The 21,722-nt window shown below is 32.2% G+C and overlaps 6 non-coding genes across 6 annotated transcripts; 2 read left to right on the top strand and 4 right to left on the bottom strand.

Moving 5' to 3' along the window:
* Positions 1-7,687: 7,687 nt before the first annotated feature.
* On the bottom strand, positions 7,688-7,769 carry Trnas-uga (transfer RNA serine (anticodon UGA)). The gene has a single exon. It is a non-coding gene; the product is annotated as a tRNA-Ser (tRNA).
* A 446-nt stretch (positions 7,770-8,215) lies between these two features.
* Trnag-ucc (transfer RNA glycine (anticodon UCC)) lies at positions 8,216-8,287 on the bottom strand. Its single transcript has one exon. It is a non-coding gene; the product is annotated as a tRNA-Gly (tRNA).
* Positions 8,288-11,008: 2,721 nt separating this feature from the next.
* Positions 11,009-11,090, bottom strand: Trnas-uga (transfer RNA serine (anticodon UGA)). The gene has a single exon. It is a non-coding gene; the product is annotated as a tRNA-Ser (tRNA).
* Positions 11,091-11,746: 656 nt separating this feature from the next.
* On the top strand, positions 11,747-11,828 carry Trnas-uga (transfer RNA serine (anticodon UGA)). Its single transcript has one exon. It is a non-coding gene; the product is annotated as a tRNA-Ser (tRNA).
* Positions 11,829-12,767: 939 nt separating this feature from the next.
* Positions 12,768-12,849, bottom strand: Trnas-uga (transfer RNA serine (anticodon UGA)). Its single transcript has one exon. It is a non-coding gene; the product is annotated as a tRNA-Ser (tRNA).
* Positions 12,850-18,331: 5,482 nt separating this feature from the next.
* Trnag-gcc (transfer RNA glycine (anticodon GCC)) lies at positions 18,332-18,402 on the top strand. Its single transcript has one exon. It is a non-coding gene; the product is annotated as a tRNA-Gly (tRNA).
* Positions 18,403-21,722: the final 3,320 nt, after the last annotated feature.

Genomic DNA, 21,722 nt, shown 5'->3' with positions numbered 1-21,722 from the left:
TCATCAAAAAAAGCATAAAAACCATCTTTTTTTATCTTCTAACACCATTTTTTGAAATGACAACCAAAATTTTTCATTATTTCAACTTTCATATGACGCTTCAATCATATTTCTACGATACCTACAAAAAATGTAAGAATTTTTTAAACCGCAACTATGTCAAAATTTCAAACTCAGATTAGTTTTTCAATTAAAGATTTTGTAACTTGTAAAGCACGTACCGTTATGTGTGATACATCAAATGAAAGGTAATATTATCAGTATGCATATTAAAGTTTAATCAAATTTTTGTTAGCTTTAGATCAAAAGATATAACATGTTTAGAAAAAGAACATCTTTTTACCGTTATCTCAGGATTTTTTTAGTTTATTCTTTATAGTTCATTTATTATTTTGTATAGTTCATTTTATTACCTATCTACAAAAAAGTTATAATAATTTGATTTTTCCTGTCACTTTTTCGTTTCATCGTGTTTCAAATCACTACGATACCAAAAAAGTTTTCACTTCAAAAATCAATGAAATGCTTTTAAAATAACTTGTAACTTTAGATTTATTGGTCTGATCGGATGCTCAAGATTTAGATCTTCAGACTTGAAGAGAACAACAGAACCTCATTTCATAATTTTACTAGACCTTAAAATAAGAAGTAAATATTAGTAGTTTATGACCTATAAATCTGAGTTATTTCAACTTTTTGAGGCAACTGAAGACGCGTCCAAAATGTGCTCTGTACTCCTAAATATCAATTAATAGTTAAAATTCCTCTTCCCGTGTCGACAAAAACCTTCAGCTTCTTAAGAACTTTGTTTCTTTTTTTATTTTTATTTTTTATTTTTTTTTTTTTTTTTCAATTTACTTGACGCAACAAAATCAACAATCCATTTTATTCATTGTATAGGTATGTCATCATCGAACGCTAATGGAACGCATTTGTGTCTTCTACTCTCATCTCATTCCCAAGAAAACAAAACAACAACAAACAAAATGATGACGATGCAAGATCATTTACACTCTATTCCAAAGGTCCAGCAGCAACATCGAGCCCATCGGTCGTCTTCGTCTTTTCGTTGTCAACAATACTGATCATATACCTTCGCTGGTCGTATAAGTTACATTATTGTGTGTGTCTGTGTTGTGTGTCACGTCCATAAATGAATCCAGAATTCTGCGTAATCTGGATGCAATCTTGCACAAGTGACACCGTACTGTCCATCTCTGGGCTACTGTGTGCTGCCTTTTTTTTCCTGGGCTCTGTGATCATGTTCGCTTGCTTTTTCTCGGTCTTGAGGTCCAGGAACCTGGTGTATTTATTCATTAAGCCAAACCGTGAGGGTGGTCGATAGTATTCGCACGATACACGAGTCACACTACATGGACCGTGTATAATATAGAGATGCGTTTCGTTCGATTGATTTCTTCAGGGAGCTCGAACAAAGACAGAGTGTAGGTTGATGCGCGCATGCGCAGTGCAACCCAGCTGCTGGCTACTTCAGCTAAATGCATTTCAAGCGATCTCCGATTTCGAAGGAATTTGCAAATAATACGAAGAGGTATTTTCAGACTTTTTTTGTTTTGTTTTTGTTCATCTTTGCTGTCAGCTTCAGCATCAGCCACAGAAAGAACGCTGACCAAACAGCTTAATTACCTTCAAGACCCAAGCCAACGATGATGTCGGTATACTCTGCGAAGAACGAACGCAACCTATTCCGTTGGACGCAATTAATCAAATAACAAAATAATAGTTGGCCGTTCGCAGCGCTCAAGTCTTCTTCATCGTCGTTGGTCGTCCTGCCTGCCACCCGCTGTAAGATTGAACGGATGGTCGATGCTTGTTCACACATCGTTACCTGCCCGCAATGCGCGCGTCTTGTCCCGCTGCGGTTCTGATGATGATGATAATAATGATGATGATGAAGATGAGACTCACAGAGTCGATCTTCTTCGATTAACGCAGGTGTTGCAGCACACCGCCCGTGCGTGTGCGCTTCCGTGATTTGCTGCCGCCACCGCGCCGCTCTCAGTGGTGCGCTGGGAAAGTGGGAATTATGATTGCACGCGCGTTTAAATAACCGGAATTTCTCTTCTGGATTCAGTCCAGCTGGCCTGACTATAATCTTGATGTGCGAATGATTGCAGATTTCAAAGCCATTCCTCAACATGATGAAGACGCGCGATATAGCGATAGGGCGATAGCGTAGAGCGCAATGATGTGATGTTTATGATTGCTTAATTCTTGACGGTGCACTCATGCATCAAGTCTCTTCTCCGATGGGACTTTTTTATATGAATATCGTTACGAGTTACGAAGCGACGCGCTTGGATGGGATTATTAATCGACGTCATCGTGGTTCCGTGATGAAATGTATATTTTTTTAATGCGTGCGCCTGTCATTTTTTATCTATCCCCTTTGAACCGTTTAGACGGGATAGCAGTGGAATCAAACAGTGGGGCAAACAAGGTTTGATTTAAGTCAAAAAACTAATTCGAACGATTAATAAAGCCAAAATCTTAAATTAAATAAATTATTTTACTTCTTTAAAGCTTTACAGAAGCTTATATAACTGCTGTAATGCTTTACAGAAGCAAAGATATTCGAAAATGATAAATATAGCTAAAAACTTGAGTAAAATAAATAGTTTTACTTTTTTAAGACTTTACAGAAGCTAATATAACTCCTATAATGCTTTACAGAAGCAAAATTTTATGCATGTTAAATAAAGGTGTTATGAAAGGGAATTTTAAAAATGCTTGTACCGTATTGGCCTCCAAAAATGATTGTTCAAATTTGTCCAAGGTTTTAAACTCTCGGCCCCCCTTTACAACTTATACGATGAGGAGACAATGATAGTGGAAAAAAAACCTTCGCGCAATTATATGCAAATCTTGAGAAGCCGTCGCACTACTGATGCGCATTTGAGCCACTTGATGCATGGTTCTCGGTAAGTAAAACATGCAACGCATCTAGCTACACGCTGCCGACATATCTTCTCCGCGCCACCGCACCATTCTTATACTTCACGCAATTTCACACAATGTATGGCACAAATGAGCCATGATTTATTGTCTCCATTTGGATTGTTAACGTGCGCATTCTAACAAAGCGAAAAGTGATTAACATTATTCTATATATTATCAGTAGGTAACAGCGCTTGGTAATAGCCAGCAACTTAATAACTCAGCTGTAATCGTTAATTAAATTACCAAACAGCAAGTTTTTCATGTTGATTTATAGACTTGAAACATAAGACTGAGAATTATTGTACTAAAAGTTTTGATAAAATCTATTAAAAACACGCATCTACTTGAAAAAACTATGCGAGCGGAAGATCTTGATATATTTTTTTTTTTTTGTAGATATAAGTTATTGGTTTGGGGGTTTTGGCGAGTTTATTATAAAGATGCAATATGATATTAAAAATTCGCTTTGGTTCTGTCTAACTTATAATGGATGGGATATAAGACATACTTTAAGGAAATAAATTGATGTTCATATCAAATAGGATTTAGATTATAAGCAAACTGAATATTATTGTTTTATCACAGATATTTTATCAATGTGCGCTTTATGATAAACGCATAAAATTTGCATTATCAGTAGAACTCCATAATTAAAGTTATTTTGAGATATTGAGGTGGGGGTGCTTTGTAACCCGTTAAATGAAAATTTTGGGTCGAATTTTATTGTTTTAATTTTGTGCAAAAAAAAAAGTACGTATACCTATGTATATCTTTTTTTTTAGTTGAAATGTTATTCACATATTAGTTTTCGTTCCTAAAATCTCCAAATTTGAAAATTAAAAACTTGCCTTTTTTAAAGTGGAATATTTCTGAAAATCTTTTTTATTAACTAAAAAAAAAAAAAAAATACGCAATCAATGACGTGCTTGCACGTCAAACCCGCACATTTTGCATACAACTATTAATTTCTATTTTGTAAATGTAGGCTTTAATTAATGTAACCACAGTGTTACTCTCAATTATTATCATGTTTTTCATGTTATTATATATATTATGTATACCCATGCACCTATTCATTTATCGTATGATTCTATTTTAAATATGCTTTGTCTATTTACATTATCGTATGACCTATTTATGTAAATATTACGTTATCCAAATTACCGTATGACCCGATCAAGCACATGTAACTCTAATATTATTGTTAAGCTTCAAGTTGTTCAATAATTGAAATAAAGTTCAATTCTTGTCCATCGTCTGAAACGAAAAGATCTTGTTTTATTTGAATTGTTTGGCCGTCTTACATACCTAAGTAATACACTAGCCCAAAAAATTATGGGAACAAAAAAAAAAATCGTAATTTTTTTAGTGATTTTTGATAGGCTGTATCTCAGTAAAAAATGATCGCATCATGACAAGTTTCAGGATTAAATGTTAAAATATTTTCTTTCTAACGGTAAAATAGCTAAATTGTTGGAACTGTTCAAAAACCAAAATTTTCCAATTTTTTTTCGTTTTTACTGTTCCCCTAAGAAAGTGGGAAATTTTTTTCTGATAAAATGATTATTATTTTTAGAAAGGCTATTTATTTGGCTTTAAGATTCATTTTGTTTCAAACTTCTACAATTTTTTTTAAACTGCAATATAAGTCATCAAACCAAAAACCATACTTTTGACTTTGACTATCAATATCTCAACAACGGATCACTGTACAGAACATTCAAGGACACATTTAAAAATTTCATTTAATTCTCTACAAAGGAATTAAGTTTGCTTTGTTAAACAAAATGTTTTCTTATTTTTGAGTTTAATTTAGAAAAGCTATCAAAATAGGCATTTTTACGGTTTTTTAGAAAATTTACCTCTATTTTATTTCTATGGGTGATAAGATTAAACTGAGGCTTAATTATTGAAGCTTCATATACCTGTAATTAGTATGCAAAGTTTCAGACTCATTCATTAAGCAGTTTTTCTGTTGTGAGGGTTTGAACTTTTGAGATGAAATAAAACACCATATTTCTGCAGGTCTAAATGACTTACTTCTTGTAACTTTTTTATGGGCAAAATCAAATTCTTTTGAGTTTATTTGATAATTTTATTGAAAAATATCGTCTAAATTTAAGATAAGCTAAGGAAAAACAAAAAATTTTCAAAATTAGAAAAAGTAACCAAAAATGGTATAAAAAGCTTTTTTTTTTAAATTTAATTTTTTTTTAAACTTTAAATTTTTCCTTGGTTTATCTTAATGGGGTTTTTGCAGAAGCTGAAAATCGAAAAAAAATATTTGTTACAAAAAATTTGCAAAAAACAATACATGCCATTTTTCAATGTTGCATAATCCCTATAAAGCGTACTAAGTTCCAGGAAGAATATTTTTAAAAAGTTGGTTGCAGTCACTCATAAAACCGTTTTCTTGCTCCCTCTTCTTGAAAATGACTTCACCGATTTCTATATGCAAGAGGTAGTGGCTACTTACCGCAGTATTAAATTTTTTAAAAAACCTATTTTTGAAATTTTGTGAAAATTTTTAATTTTTTAATAGCAGCTCGTTGTATTTTTTGGAAATTTTGTTTATCATGTATAGAATAAAAATTTGTTAAGAATGGCATACCATTTTTTTTTTCAAAATTATGAAAATGCTTGGAAATGGGAAAATTTACAGTTTATTGGTTATCATATCAACTCTTCCACTAAATTTCATAAGTGCTTAGTTTTATTCACAGCGTGTTTAAGTAGGTACTCTCATTTCCCTCAAAAAAAATATATACATACGTTTTGACTTTCTCGAGACTTTATTGATTCATTTTTTGCATGACAAAAATAAAACCATAATGCCAAATTTTACTACCATATATAGGTACCACTATTTTTAACAGTTTTTCGCTAAATTGAACCTTATGTTAATGGACAATTTAGGAACCATAATGAAAAACAAATGGGAACAAAGCGGTATCCCACAGTTCTTGTTCGCTTGCACGTATACGCCACAGTGCATGTGGACAGCGTTCAAATAATTTGAATTACAACTTTGGCCGAGGTGGCAACACACCCAAATTGATATTAAATGACAGTTGCATTTATTAAATGTACAATATCTTCTTCACTTTGTGGTCAGTGCTAACAAAATAAACCGAAAAACAAAATCCTTTCAAATAAGAGTTAAAATTTTAAGTGTTTTTGAAGTAACAGTAAAATTTGTTGTTACAAACTTTTGTTGTATGATGTCTGGAATAGGCCCCTTCTCTATTTTGACACGCTTGGCCTTAAAACACCTCCACAGCAAGCGGTTCTTTATCTTAATTTATTTATTTTGAAGAAAGCAATGCCCTCGCTACAGCTTTGGTGATAAAAATAAGAGTTATCACATCCCCATTACTGTTTAACATAATTTTACCTTCTTCAACCCATGATGATGTCATATTTCTAAAACTAACTACTTTTTTTTAAAGAAAAAAAAAAAAACACATCATTCGTATCTTAAGTCATATTATGGTCACAATAAAATTGCGCCATTTGCATCTCAAATCAATTTTCCATAATTTCCAATCCATATTCCTATACACAAACTACAATAGGTAGCCAGGCAGTAGCTATATACCTAAACTTAACCGGAAAGTCTAAAAGAAAAATATTGCGTATGTTTTTTCAATAAATCAAATTTTTTTTTTCTTACTTCGAACAGAGAAGTGAAATAAAATCCGCTTATCTTGGGTGCACCCGCAGTTTTGAGAGGGGCCATAAGAAACTGCGCCACACCACCACCATAAGCAAAAGACCGTAGAGTATAAAGGAACACCAAGAGCCATCAACCAGTAGCCATCGATTTGGCTTCTAATTTGATTTCCACCGAAAAAACGTTGCAATAAATCATCAACCGCAACCGCAATCTCTGTGGGTCCAACTTATACTCTGCCGCCGCTGCTGCCGCTATTTTTACAATAACAGCAAGAGCAACTACGGGCTGTGTGAAGTTGGGGGACTACACTCTACACATAGAGTCCATTCTGGAAGAGTATCTACCTACCACCTCACCGCTCACCATGCGCCGCGCTATACCGCCGCCGCATCGCGCTCACAAACACCATTTCTTATCGATTACGTGCAATCGAAATCGATAAATTCTCATTTTTGTTTTTCTATCTTTTCGTACCGTAATCATTTTTTTTTTGTCCGTCGTCGTCGTCCATTCGTCCATGGTTCCCTCTTTTTCTCTGTGTTCGATATGTACCCACAAAAAAATCACCCGCTTCCTATAAGCATCCGGAGAAGTCTTATAGGAGCTCGCGAATCTCAGAACAATGTTGTAGCTGATGGTTGGAGTGTGTGGCACTCTTGGTGGTGTCCAATTAAAAAGATTGAAGCGGCACAAGACAATGCAAGTTTTTTTACCGCCAGGCATTACAACTCAAAGAAATACGACCTGGCCAAGACAATGCGAATCCGCTTGAGGTAGGCAGCCACCTCTCAGTTGTCAGAGCTCAGTACTAACTTCGCCTGGGGTGGTGGACCAAGTCAATGCAATGCAACCAATTTTCGCCATTGACACCGGTAATGGCGGTGTCGGTGGCGCTTGTGACGATACTGTTGGTGGTCGGCTACTAACCCAGGTGCGAGAGCCTAGAAAACTTTGATTAATGACACTTCAATTGAAAATAGTTCCAATTTGGATATCAACTTTTTAATGGTATATAAAAAATAAAAAAAAAAATAAAAAAATAATTTTCACCGCTGCGGACAGGATTCGAACCTGTGCGGGTAGAACCCAATGGATTTCAAGTCCATCTCCTTAACCACTCGGACACCGCAGCTCACAGTTATGTTGTGTCAAAGTGCTTTTATCAGTATATTGGCAACATTGGTGTTTTTATCAGCAGAAAATGAATCAGATATTAGTCGTGTTTTTTTGTAACTCAGTATTTTGCTGAGTAAACATTTTATTCTATAAACAACAAGAAATATTACTTTTTTTTATTAAATATATTCTTTTATTATTGAAGGGTGCAAAATTAATAAATTATTCTTCGCAATCATTTGCTGTTGTTTACCGTGCAAAAATTTACTCAGCTAAGTAATGAAATGAGTTAAACATGTCTACCTATCATAAAACGTGACCAAAGATTATTCTGACATACCTACAAAATTTAAGTATTAATTTGACATTTAATGGGGCGTATTCATAAACACTGTTAAATTTACTTTTAAGAAAGAATAATAAAAATAGAGTGAAATAATTTTTCAAAATAAAAAAAAAGTGTGCGTCGGCCGGGAATCGAACCCGGATCAACTGCTTGGAAGGCAACTATGCTAACCATTACACCACCGACGCCCTTGCAGTCTGTCTGGTAAACACGAAACATGTTTACATGTGAATTTAACTTCGTCGCTAACTTAGTTTTGTAGAGAATTGCAGACTGTAGAAGACATCGGATACATACTAAAAATTGTTTAAATTAATACCACTAAACTCATAACACGGTGCGACACTGAAAATACACCCGACGAATTACATAGTGTAGGCTGTTCGTATGGTCGAATAATGCATAAAAATATTTTTGTTATATTTTTGGAACCCTCCATTTTGTTTTTATTTACAAAAAACCATTTTTACAGACCTTACGATGTAATCTATCAATATCTCAGTCATTTTTCTAACAACTCTCAATATGTTATATGTTTTTGAAAAGAAGATTTCCAGACCTTTTGAATGATGTATATAAGTCTATTGTTTAAACAAATTAAGTGTAGGTTTTTATCCCACAAATCTTGAAAAAGTGATTTTTTTCTCAATTTTTTCAACTTTACCTAATTTTTTTTGCAAAATAAAACAAACAACAAAATAAAGTAAGGTTATATTCTGAAAGAATATGCATTTAGGCACAAATTGGCGTATTTTTTTATTGAATTGGACAAAAACTGCGGAATCTATGCTACTTTTTCGTATATAGAAAATGTGGCTTTTCATGATCTGAATTGCAAGGTGCACAATAGGGTGTTCGTTATTTTAAAATAATTAGAATTTCTATGCTCCTAGGATCTTATATGGTTGAAAATAAACTAAAAAAAATATTCCCCAAGTTTCAAGTCTCTATCTTGATTCAAACCCGTGCCGCCAAGCGGTGGAAGTTTCTTATGGGAATAACATGGGGTTTCTTGGACCTTGTTCAATCAATTTTAAATTCCAGCCAAACCATTCATTCAAAAAATTTAAAACTTTATAGACTCAAATTTAATAAGTGTAGCTATTATGTGAAAATTTTTCAGATTTTTAATTGTTATAATTTTAGAGATTTAGCTTGTTAAAAAAAAAATCATTTTTTTTCAGACTTTTTCAAAAATCCCTTTTTACACGTTTAATGCCAAAAAATTAAAAAACATACATTTTTATTCACAAATAAGCGTAGTATGTATATTTAAAATGCATATTTAATTCATAGTTGTATAAAAAATTTGTTGTGTATTCATTCTTCAACTCACATCGATATTCAAAAAACGTGTTCCCGATTTAAGAAAAAGTACTGAAGTAAATAAATAAAAAACTAGTTAATTATATAATTATATAAAAATACGCCAATTTGTGCCTAAATGTATATTCTTTCAGAATATAACCTTACTTTATTTTTTTGTTTGTTTTATTTTGCAAAAATAACTAGGTAAAGTTGAAAAAATTGAGAAAAAAATCACTTTTTCAAGATTTATGGGATAAAAACCTACACTTAATTTGTTTAAACAATAGACTTATATACATCATTCAAAAGGTCTGGAAATCCTCTTATAACATATTGAGAGTTGTTAGAAAAATGACTGAGATATTGATAGATTACATCGTAAGGTCTGTAAAAATGATTTTTTGTAAATAAAAACCAAATGGAGGGTTCCAAAAATATAACAAAATATTTTTATGCATTATTCGACCATACGAACAGCCTTCACTATGTAAATTCTCGGGTGTATTTTTTTTTTATTTTGTAGCACAGTGTAATTATTCAATCACTATGGTTCATTGAACTCTGTGTGGTGATAATTTGTTGTGTTCACAAAAATGAGTGTTTGATAACTTTACTCAGCTAAATCTGCGTTAGTACCTACAATATTATTATTGTCTTTCTGCTTTGTTGCATTAATGGCAACTGCAAAACGTTTGCAGGCCTGCTTAAGTACAATTTTCATAAAACGTCCGACAAAAATCAAAAATGACCACGGAATGAATTCTGTTTAATAAGGGCTGAGCAAAAAAATATTTGCTTTTTCAGTTCCCGAAAAAATTGTTTTTAATAACAGGAAATATTTAAAAACCGTGTTAAATTAGGGTGGCACAAAAAAATAACTTTATTGTACTTTTAATAGTGGAATTAAAAAAAGTCGCGTGGTTCACATTAAAAACAAATTAAGAATGGAAATAAATATTTTTAATTAGGTTACTCGAAAAAAATGAGTTTTAGTGCACAGAAAGTTTGTAAAGTGCGTTTTTTTGTTACCTATAGTTATATAAAATTAATTAACTCGATGTTGGTTGAATTCCATAAGTAAATATAAAATGTATATTGCATTTTTTGAGCACCCTTGTGCGAAAATACTCAATTTTACATAAATCATGTTTTACAAACTTTTTCGGTAGTGAAAGTTATTTTTTTTTTTCATTAAGTTAAAAAAAAAATTGAACCACTCTAATGGCAGTTTTTTTCTCAATAATTTGGTTAAAATATGTAAGCCTACTGTAGAAAATAACATATTTTTTTAACTACCCCAATGCGAAAAATTGCAATTTTAACTTATTATCTATTAAATTGAAGCAAAAAAGTAAAGCTTTTCGCAAATGCAGTTTTTTAAAAAGAACTCGAAAATTTTCGAGGCAATAAAATCGGTGTTGTTTTCAATTTGACTAAATGAAACACACTGATTCTTTTAGCTCTTTGACAGTACTTTAACATAAATCCATTGGAAATGTATTCCAATGGAAATAATAATTTTGATTTTAATAATATTTCTATGGTCTTAAATGTTCAACTCATGAATGTATACCAAAAAAAAATATTAAAAAAAAAACTCTCGCTGCGGACAGGATTCGAACCTGTGCGGGTAGAACCCAATGGATTTCAAGTCCATCTCCTTAACCACTCGGACACCGCAGCTCATGATCAAAGTGTTGCCAATTTGCTGCGACATTGAATAGATAACATTCTAATAATTAAATTCATATCAGGTATCTAGTAGTTTAAGATTTTATACGAAAAATACATACTTGTATAATTTGTTTTTGTTAAGCGAATAAAATAAAAAAAAGTAGCTAGAGTATTAGAAAAAAACATGCCCTTTTTTTACTTTAGATAGAAAATAATACATAACTATTAGATAAATTGTTTGTCATTTAAGGTAAAATAAGGGTAAAGAAGTCTTCAAAAAATTACTTTGCAGTAACTGGGGCGTATGAGTGCTTTTTTTCATTTCCAGTTTTCATTCTGGCGTATGAGTGATAAAAAAAAATGATTTGAATGCACTGTGGCGTATACTTGTTTTTGTTGAGCTCAAAAGGGCAAAAATTATGCAAAAAACCTAGATTTTGACTAAAATTACATTTAAATGCTCTTCCACAAACAAAAATTTGAAAAAAGTGTCAGTGTTATTGTAGTATAAAAATTATGTTCCGTAAGAAATTGAAAAAAAGTTAAAGTTAGAAATGCTTTCTTATGGGAGATACTTTAAAGCGTGAGAAACACTGTTTCCATATGACTATATAGATACATACAAATCTACAGGGTTTCTGTAAATTGGCAACACTTAATTGTGAGCTGCGGTGTCCGAGTGGTTAAGGAGATGGACTTGAAATCCATTGGGTTCTACCCGCACAGGTTCGAATCCTGTCCGCAGCGTTAGTATTTTTTTTTTTATTTCTTATAACTATTTCTACAATTTACCGTAATAATTTATTTTAATGGTCAATTAATGTTTTTTGGGCTGCTGAACTGGAATCTGAATGTAACAAGGTTTTTCACCACAACTATGAGAAATTACATTCTACATTTTTTTCTGTTTTTATAGATTTATATGAGAAATGAGCTCTTTTCGCAATAACAAATTGTATAGGTAGTACAGAAATACAAGAGACAATTTAGATTACAATTATTTACTTTTTATTTACTTTACTTACAATTTATTTATTTTTATCTTAAAGTTCCTTAAATTTTAAATTTGCTAAAATTGTATAATACCTATACTATTATAATTTTTAATATAAAAAATATTAAAAACAAAAAATAAATCGTTCTTCAAAGGCAATAAACAAGATCTTAAATGAATTTGAGTTCCAAAAAATGTCTGCAAATCGGCTTCTTTTATATTAAAAAAATCAAAATTATTAGAGGCGTTAAAAATAAATTTTTTGAAAGTAATTTTTCGAAACCAAATTTAAAAATAAGGTTGGTTTGCTTTTTTTGTAGTAATTTATTATTAATGAATATCTGGAACCAAAATTTCATAAAGATTGAATGTCCCGTTTTTGAAATTCAAATTTTGTTTTTTTTTTTTAAATCCAAAAATGTAGTTTTCGAAAAAATCGTTTTTTTGAAGGCAATATTCAATTATTTATCATAAAAAAATTCAAACTGAACCTGGTCATTTCTAAAACCTGAAATTTTATTTTTAAAATCAAAATCGTAGAAGCCGTTATTGAAAAAATAAAACATTTACAAAGTTGGTAAACCGCTACGTTATTATCATATTTCATTGCGATCTACGACACATAACTTATAATAAGCAAATGCGAGAAAAAGTAAAACAAAATTAGAAAGAAATTGGTTCAAAAAAATTACCGCTGCGGACAGGATTCGAACCTGTGCGGGTAGAACCCAATGGATTTCAAGTCCATCTCCTTAACCACTCGGACACCGCAGCTCATAAAAAAAAGTCGTTTTTGACTACCTACAAAATTTTTAACATAATTTTTATAAAAAAAATTAACAATTGTGTAAACAATTTTGAGTAGGTACGTAGGTAAGGTATGGGTATCCACCTACCTACAAACGGTGTTTAAACAATCCAAATTTACATAAACCAGCTTAAACAAAAGTAATGTATATTATTTTTTAGAATAAATTAGGTAGTAAACACTTGCATCTGTTTTGAATTTTGCTATATGATAGTTAATGCTATATCTCCATTATATCAACTTTTTTTATTCTTATTAGGAATCTCGATTTTAACACCTTTTTTGACATCTTGGATTATTGTAGCCCCACCTCCCCCTCTGTCCCCTGCCCACGGTATAATTTGGTTACAAACTTTACTTACCCATACTTAAAGTAAAGTAAACAAACACATATAGGTATCTATAAGTTTTAAATGTCACTTGATTTTCTTTTAATTAGTAAGATACTACAGCAAACACAGTAAACTTAGAAGATCCTTATCAGCGCACATCAGAAAGTGCGGCTACCTTACCTACTCTGTAAACCTATTTGAATTCCTTTCTCTATTACTACTTCAAGTTGAATCTTATCCCGTTTACAACAACACCACATACGAGCGAGTACAATCAAATAGTTTGTAGTCCCTTTTGTGATAGGGATTCGATTCTTTCAATGAGGGAGGTCGCTATCAAGAGACTTTATTATTGAGTGACATCTTGGGTAATGGAAAGGAAAAGGGTGATTCAATAAAATTGGGAGGTCCTCATGCATCTTCTGCGGGGCTAATTTTAATGTTCATCTTTTTGTGTGCGCACCGCCAACCGCTTACTCCTATATAGCCAAAGCATCAGAGACGAAGAGTATCATCTAAAGGGGTTATCTGATGGCTTCTTCGATACTCACCGTCCGACCTGGCCGAATAGTTGCCAAGGAACCTATACCAACCCCAACTCCACATATGCAATCGACGACGACGAAGACGCTTGGCTTGAGGCGCATAATGCAATTGACAGAAAGTTTATTGCATCTCTCGCAAGAGTGGTGCGCTGAGTTCTATTATAAAAGTATGAACCTCCCAATAGGTTGCCTGGCGCTGATGGGAGTTGGGAGAAAGATGGGGCTCTTCCTAGACGAAAGACTCCTCTCTAATCGTTGCAGTGGCATCGTATATATACCACGCAGGAAACACAAGTTGATATGTTTTTGTGTACCGCGGTGGCGGCTTTTTCCTTTTGAGCTTCATCGTTGTCGTTTGCTCCAACTTACTCTTAAAATCGGCATCGCCACAAGTCGAAGTTGGAGTTGGAGAGTCGTCTTTGTCCAGAGAGCGAACTTGTGTATGTGTAGATTGATGCACTAGATATGCTCGAGTGGTTCATAATTTTCAAGAGGACGACGACGACGACGATGCCACAAGGTAACCTGACACACGCAGGAAATTATCTGACGCGGATGTTATTGATGGCAGAAGATCGCTTCTTGTTTTGCTTGTTTTTTGTTTTTGTTGATTTGTTTGTGTTTCGTTTTTTTTGAGCGTATTTGATAAACACAAATTGTGCGTTGCGAATTTCTAATTAATTTCTTGTAAGATACGCACAAAAAGAGGTACAAGCTATTCTACATGTCAGTTGAAAGACCGTGAAGGGAGATCGAACGATATTTGGAAAGAGTGGCACAGAATAGCCTTTTTTGTTTAAGCTGAATTAAAAATAACTCTGCGTCGCGTTATCCTATGGTTGAATTAAAAATTAGCAAACCACGCATGATTGTACGTAAAAATAAGTAACCTTAAGTAAATAACTCCTTTTTACGATTAGTTACCACGTATAGAGAAGAATTAATTTTAATTTTTGGAAGAGTTTTTGAAAATTTTGGATGTCAGTGTTGTGAGAAGAAAGGAATAAACCACTGGGACGAGAAAAATAGCTGGTTTGAGAAGTGAGCTTGCAATTGGAAAAAACCTCTGGAGAAGAAGGTAAAAGCTAAGTAGATATTTTTGAATTTTTGTTTCCGATAATATCATGTTTTTACCTTTAAAAATAATTCATTTTGCTTTCGGAAAATAATCACACCTACTCGAAAAAAAAATTTTTTTTTTTCCTTTATCGTTTCAAGCGTCTTTCTTTTCTTAACAGTTGCGGAACATGCTTTCCACTTATATTTTTGTTATTTTTTCATTTTCGAGCCTTAACGACATCTTGGGTCATGTTTGATAATTGTTCGTCTATTTTTACTGGATTAAAACGATTATTTAGATATTTTAAATCCAAATAAATAAATCTAAATAAACATAACATTTTGACGTGTTTCATTAAAATTTATAAAAGAAAATCAATACTTTTATCTGATATTAATTTAGTCAATTTGTTTGCCTAAATTAATGATTTATTTTCATAACGAAACAAAAAAAAAAAAACACATTTTTTTCAGAACATAATAACAATAGTGATTTTTTTTTAAATTAAACATGAAATAAATGCATTAAAACATCAAAAAACATTTATATAGTTTAAAAATAATTATTTATATTAAAATATTACATAATTAAGCCTTATAAAAAATTGTTCACTGTGGTGTATACGTATTTTTTTTTTGTAATTTTTTATATTTTCTTCATCAAAACGAAATTTTTTACATATTTACTATCAAAAATAATAATTAAAATCTTTTAGAATAATTTTAATTAATTATAATTAAACTCATACATAAATTATTATTAATAATTCTAAGCAAAAGGTTCTCCCCCTTTCTATAAATTATCAAACATTTTTTACATCTTTCCTATTAATTTTCATATAAACAAATATATAACGCAAAAATAATTAACTTTATTTGAAAATAAATAGGAAAGATGTAAAAATGTACTAACTTTATCAAAAAAAATCCAAGAAATAGCATAAAAATTGTATAAAAATGTTTTTTTTTTACTACTTTAGCACTTTTGGTCTTTGTTTAAAAATTTTTTTTTTAATTGAATATGAACAGTTCTACATAAATCTAAGAGCGAACATCTTTTTGACATCAATTTAGCTAAATTTCTAGCTTATATTCACTTTTGAAAAAGAAAATTCTATAAACGCTTATTCTGTCCACCATTTTGAAAAAAAATATAAGTTGGAAGATTTTTCATATTTCTCATACTAATATGCTTCAGTGTCCTAAATTTCATGACTTTTCGTCACAAAATGGCCGTGTAAATGATTTTTGACTCCATAAAGCACCAAATGCACCACTGTGCGACTAGGAGAATGATAAAAGGTACATAATCAAATTACTCTTGACTGATAGATTTTCAAATTCTTAACGAGTTCATAGCATTCACTGATTGTGTCAACTTCATTTTTAATTCAAATTTCTTAAAAATATTAATTTACCAAAAAGTCTAAACCATTAAAAAAAAACTCGTAAAAATAGGAATTTTGCCATATTTCGACAAATTTCAAAACGAATTTGCGACCCAAAGTCCATACCCAATTTGAACATTTTTTTTCCTACATAATATTTAGCTAATATACTTAAGATTTGTCCAAAGCTATTACATTAAAAAAAAAAATCATGTGTGCAATTCACACGTGGTAGAAGTGAAACCTTAAAAAATCATTTTTTTTTTTTTTAATTAAACCATTAAAAAGCTTAAAAAATTTTCCTAAAGAATAAAGCCATACTAAAATGTTTACAATGCGCAAAAAATAAAAAAAAACAATGCAAATGACTAAACCTTCCGATTTGGTACAGTGAAATTTTTTAATTTAATTCCTTTATCTCAAAATATCGGCATTGATTAATATATATTTAAATGTTTTAAAGATTTTATTTGTTTAACTTCCTATAAAATGTTTTTTTTTGATACCAACATTTAAACCATTACTTAAATGATTTAATTTAAAACAAATGTTATTTATTTATTTTTAAATATCATCAGTAGGAACCTTCATCGGAAAGTTACCTACAACACGTAACTTAACTTCGAGAAAGATAAATTGCTAGATAAGTTCCATCTGAACTTAGTTGCAGTCGGGAGGAGGAGGTGGTTTTAGTGGTTAAGAGTCCCACATATCTATGAGCACGCGTTTTCCGGTCCTCATAGAATCTTTTGAAGATTTCAACACCTACCCACGGACAAAAAAAAAAAAAAAAAAAAATTTTTTTTTTTTTAATTAAACCATTAAAAAGCTTAAAAAATTTTCCTAAAGAATAAAGCCATACTAAAATGTTTACAATGCGCAAAAAATAAAAAAATAATTATTGAAAACAATCATTTTCATCAAAAAAAAAAAAAAAAAATGCATTTTTTTCCTAACAACCTGTAAAAATTTCTACACCATCTGAAAGCTTATTGTCCAAGCTCAAAATATATGTATCGATCAGGTCTATGAGACACCTACAAAAGAGCTAGAATTAATTTCCATCAAAAAAAGCGAAAAAATACGTATTTTTACCTTCTCACACTATTAAATCCATTTTTTTCCCTTACAACCTATACAAATTTTTACACCATCTGAAACCTTATTGTCTTAGCTCAAGAGAAGTTAGAATTTTTTAAAGTCAACCATGTCGAATTTCCAGACTGAGATAACGGTACTTCATACACTGGTAGCTGGTCATCGCCAACAGATCTCCACAGGTATTTTGAGGTATTTTAAAATTTTTTTCAATTTAAGATTGTGTAACTTGTAGAGCACGTAACGTTATGTGTGATACATAAAATAAAAGGTTATGTTATTACCATGCGTATTAAAGTTAAATCAAATTTGTATGTGCACTAGATCAAAAGATATAACGTGTGTTGGAAAAGAACATCTTTTTACCGTTATCTCCGAATTTTGAATATGAAATTAATTGAAATTTTGTACAATTATAATTTACTAAATTACCTATCTACAGTACAAATTTCATTCATCTATCTGTTAAAACAAAAAAGTTATAGCAAGTTGAAGTCGTGTCGCGTTTTCGTCTCATCTTGTTTCAAATCACTACGATACTAAAGAAGTTTTCACTTCAAAAAAAAAAAGATGTTAGGGTGGTTAATTTTTTTTTTTTTTTTTAAATACCATCAGATAATAACTTCTTCACCATTTGCAACTTTTTTGCGCTATTAAGATTTGAAATTAGAAAAACAAACCAAAAACGAGCCACCTTAATGTACATATTTAATTGTTTTTCAACTAATTTAGTACCTAGATATCTGCATTCAAAGTTAATGTGAAAACATTGTGAAGGAATACATAAACACATCTAATTGTTTGAATACTTTACACCTGAGCAAACATAAATAGATACATAAACTAAAGAGTTACCTACCTGCCTAATCTTTAACAAGTTAATTTCTCTTATCGTCGGCGTCGTTTTTGTATACCAAAATTTCCATTATCTACCTGCTCTAAAAATAATATTTTCCCAACGTACCTATCTTATTTTTAATTGCCATTTTATTTTACTTAGATTTTTGAACACACATATTACAACAAGCATCGGTGGTTCAGTGGTAGAATGCTCGCCTGCCACGCGGGCGGCCCGGGTTCGATTCCCGGCCGATGCAATTTTCTTTTTTTCATGCTTTTCTATTTCATGTTCAATTTTTAATGTTTTTGGCAGTTTTGTAATCTAAAGGTATTCATGGAACAATGTACACACCTTCATGTAGGTATATAAATACTCTGCATCACACAACGCAACAAAACCCAAAACCTATACCTACACACTCATATCAACTCACAAAAATACATACCTCTACACACTTCAAAACAACATCACCCACCGCACAGCTCCGCACCAAAAATGCATCTCATATATAGAAAAGCCCAAAAATCAAAGTCTTACTACCTTCCCCCAAATCGATGCAATAGCCAATCGGGGTTCTTGCCGGAAGTTGGGGGCGACCATAACATCACTTTCTTTATGGCCATCTAGCTAGCGCAGAGCCCGAAGAAGGCCCAAAACCAATAACATTGTCGATACACATGAGGCCCATACAATCAACCCCCGAATAACACCATCAAAATGCTCTGGCCTGCATGTGTGCGAAATATAAGGGATTCTCTTCTCTGTTCATCAGCACACGGCCGGCAAAGGCACCCGGCAGCAGTGCAACAAACCCGCAATCAATCGAAGTTTTTTTTTTGCGCGGCGCATCTCCCCGCAAATCCAAATCCCCTAACCTTATATTTTTAGTTACATGCATGCGAAACACACATCTATATAGCCCAAAAGTCAGAAAGTCCTGTTCGTCCTTGTCGTCCTCGTTGACGTTGGTCTTTGTTTTGCAAACCCCCACCGAACGAAAAACCACCACCACCATCATCACGAGTCAGCACAGCAGAAAGGAGCACCCGCATGTCCTTTTTTGCAATCGATGCATGTGCTAATTGCAATGGATTGTTTTTGCATCTGTATGTGTGTGTATATTATGTTGGGTTAACACATACATTGCCAATTTTCCAAATCTCCCTCTTCGATGAAAAATGGACATTTACACACACCGAACGAAAAACCCTATAGCCCCCTACAAAATGTTTCTCAACAAAACAACGGATTACGTCCAAGAGGCGACGCAAAACTTTCCATTGTGTGCACACACGCAAAAAGCTCAGATAGGTTTACAGTAGTTATCCGGATCTCCGATTCGCCTCTCCCCCTTTTTAACCACCCGCAATCACCCACTATACATTCAAAAGCCCCCCCCCTCATCTACCCCCATCAGTCTGTTATGGGCAAGGATACGCACCCTTGTTTCATATTGAAGTAGCCAAGCGCTGCTTTCAAATGTATGTTGGGGGGTTGCATGCTATGGCATTGCTGAGGGTGTGCAACAGTAGTCGGGTGTGCATGTGGTGCAAGGCTGAAGTAATCATGTTGCAAGAACAGCAGCAACCAACGCCAACCCAGCAGCAGCCAATCGGAGAATTTGTTGAGGGTGTGGCCTGGATGATAGCCCCTTCAATTTTTCTATAGTGCATTTTGGAGTCACTACCCCTACCGTCATTATTATCATCGTCGTCGTTGTCGACGTTTGTAGGGGCAATGCAAAGTTTATTATTTTTGTTTTATAGTTTTTTAGCTGTTATATTTTTTTTGGGTGTACGTAGCGTAGGTAGTTTTTTGTATTCTCTCTTGTTTTGTTTTAGATATTCCTTTTTTTTTGTTAGGAAAAAAATGTCCTATACACAGAATTACAAGAGAAAGTTGGAAGAACGAAATTTTTGGGGGAGACAGTGAAATGTACCTAGAAAATAAAAAAAACTGTTTCAACTGTTCAATGAGCTTTTTCTATACCCACTTTGGGATAGGGGAGATTAGGAGAGGGTGAAATAATGGTAAATTGATAGTTTTTCTGTGCCAAGTAATAGAGAAAGCTTTTTCTTTTGAGTTTTACCAATGCCGACGGTGAAATGGATTTGGGGATTGAATTAAGTTGTGCGTTGAGAAAATTTGATTGGAAATTTTTAGATTGTAGGGAGGTAAAAGCCGTCGGAAAAGGTCAATGAATTTTTTCAAGTTCTGTTCATAATAAATTTAGTTTAATAGAAATGATTATTGTACTTTCGAGAAATAAGGTTCTGAACATTTTTACTTAGAAATGTGGAGTTTAAAGTTTGCTAGAAAATGATGTTAAGAGTAAAGGTATATGTGATACTTGATATGTTAGATATTAACGTTAGGTTTAACTGAGTTATTGACAGTAATTCATAACCATCTAGGTCCTTACATAAACAATTTTAACAATAAATTAAAACTCATAAGGTCACTGTGGCGTATGAGCATCTTTTTTTTGTCTAGGTATTGAAAAAAATAATAGAACAAATATTAGTAGAACAAATTAGGTACCCCACATCAAAAAGTGAAAACGGAACCATCATAGCATAGGTCTACATGGAGAAAATCGACCACGTAAAAATAAGCGGATTATATATTAAATTAAGCAGATTTCTGCATTGTTTTTTTGCTAAGATGACTTCCATCTTAAATTAAGCGGACAAATCTTCTTTATTTCTTGAATGTGCAAATTTAAATGAAATCCACTTAATATTAGCGAAAAATTAGAATTTTTAAGATGAAAATTCATAAAATGAAATGAATTTAATCTTAAATTTAACAGAATTTAAGCGGATTCCACTTATTTTAAGCGGAAATCGTATTGTTTTAAGAGGTTGGGATTTAATGTGGGCATCATATTATTATAAAGTGCGTTTTTTCTCAGTGTAGGTACACAAATCCGAAATTTGATTTGTCTCCTGTTTTTCTAAGTTTACGGTTTTGGTGTTTGAATTATACCCGCCTGGAATGACCATTAAGGTGTAGATGCCCACTATAATTTTAATTTTTAACGATCACTGAACAGTCAAAAAAATTCATGAATTTGATTAGCAAATATGGTAAACATTCAACATTTTTTTAATTTATTCTAAGCTAGACACTGTGGTGTATGAGTAACATTTTTGTTCTTATCGAATGCAAAAGAGAAATAAAGGAAACGTAAATAACTGACATAAGAAAAAATTGGAAATGCATTATGAACTCGATCTACGCAACCCTCGATTTGTGCAACTCCTAATTTGTTGCACATCTTGACTACACTGAGGGAAAAAACAACATAAAATCAACGAAAACCGCGTTGATTCAACTATTTTTCGGAATGATTTTGCGTTGAAGACGAAAATTTTAAAATCAATATAGAACATCGTTAATTTAAAGTGGTTTACCGTTATAGAACATCTTTAAATCAAAGTTGTTTCAACTTTATTAATTTTTTCAACATTAAATCAACGTTTTTTTCCTCAGTGTATAAGCGCAAGTTATCGAAAATTCTACCTCGATTTGTGCAACTTCTTGTCTTTACTAATCAATTTTGTAAAATTTGCG

The sequence above is a fragment of the Episyrphus balteatus genome, chromosome 2 (genome assembly GCF_945859705.1).
Source record: "Episyrphus balteatus chromosome 2, idEpiBalt1.1, whole genome shotgun sequence".
NCBI classification, from domain to species: Eukaryota; Metazoa; Arthropoda; class Insecta; order Diptera; family Syrphidae; genus Episyrphus; species Episyrphus balteatus.
This window is presented reverse-complemented; position numbering and strand designations above follow the sequence as displayed.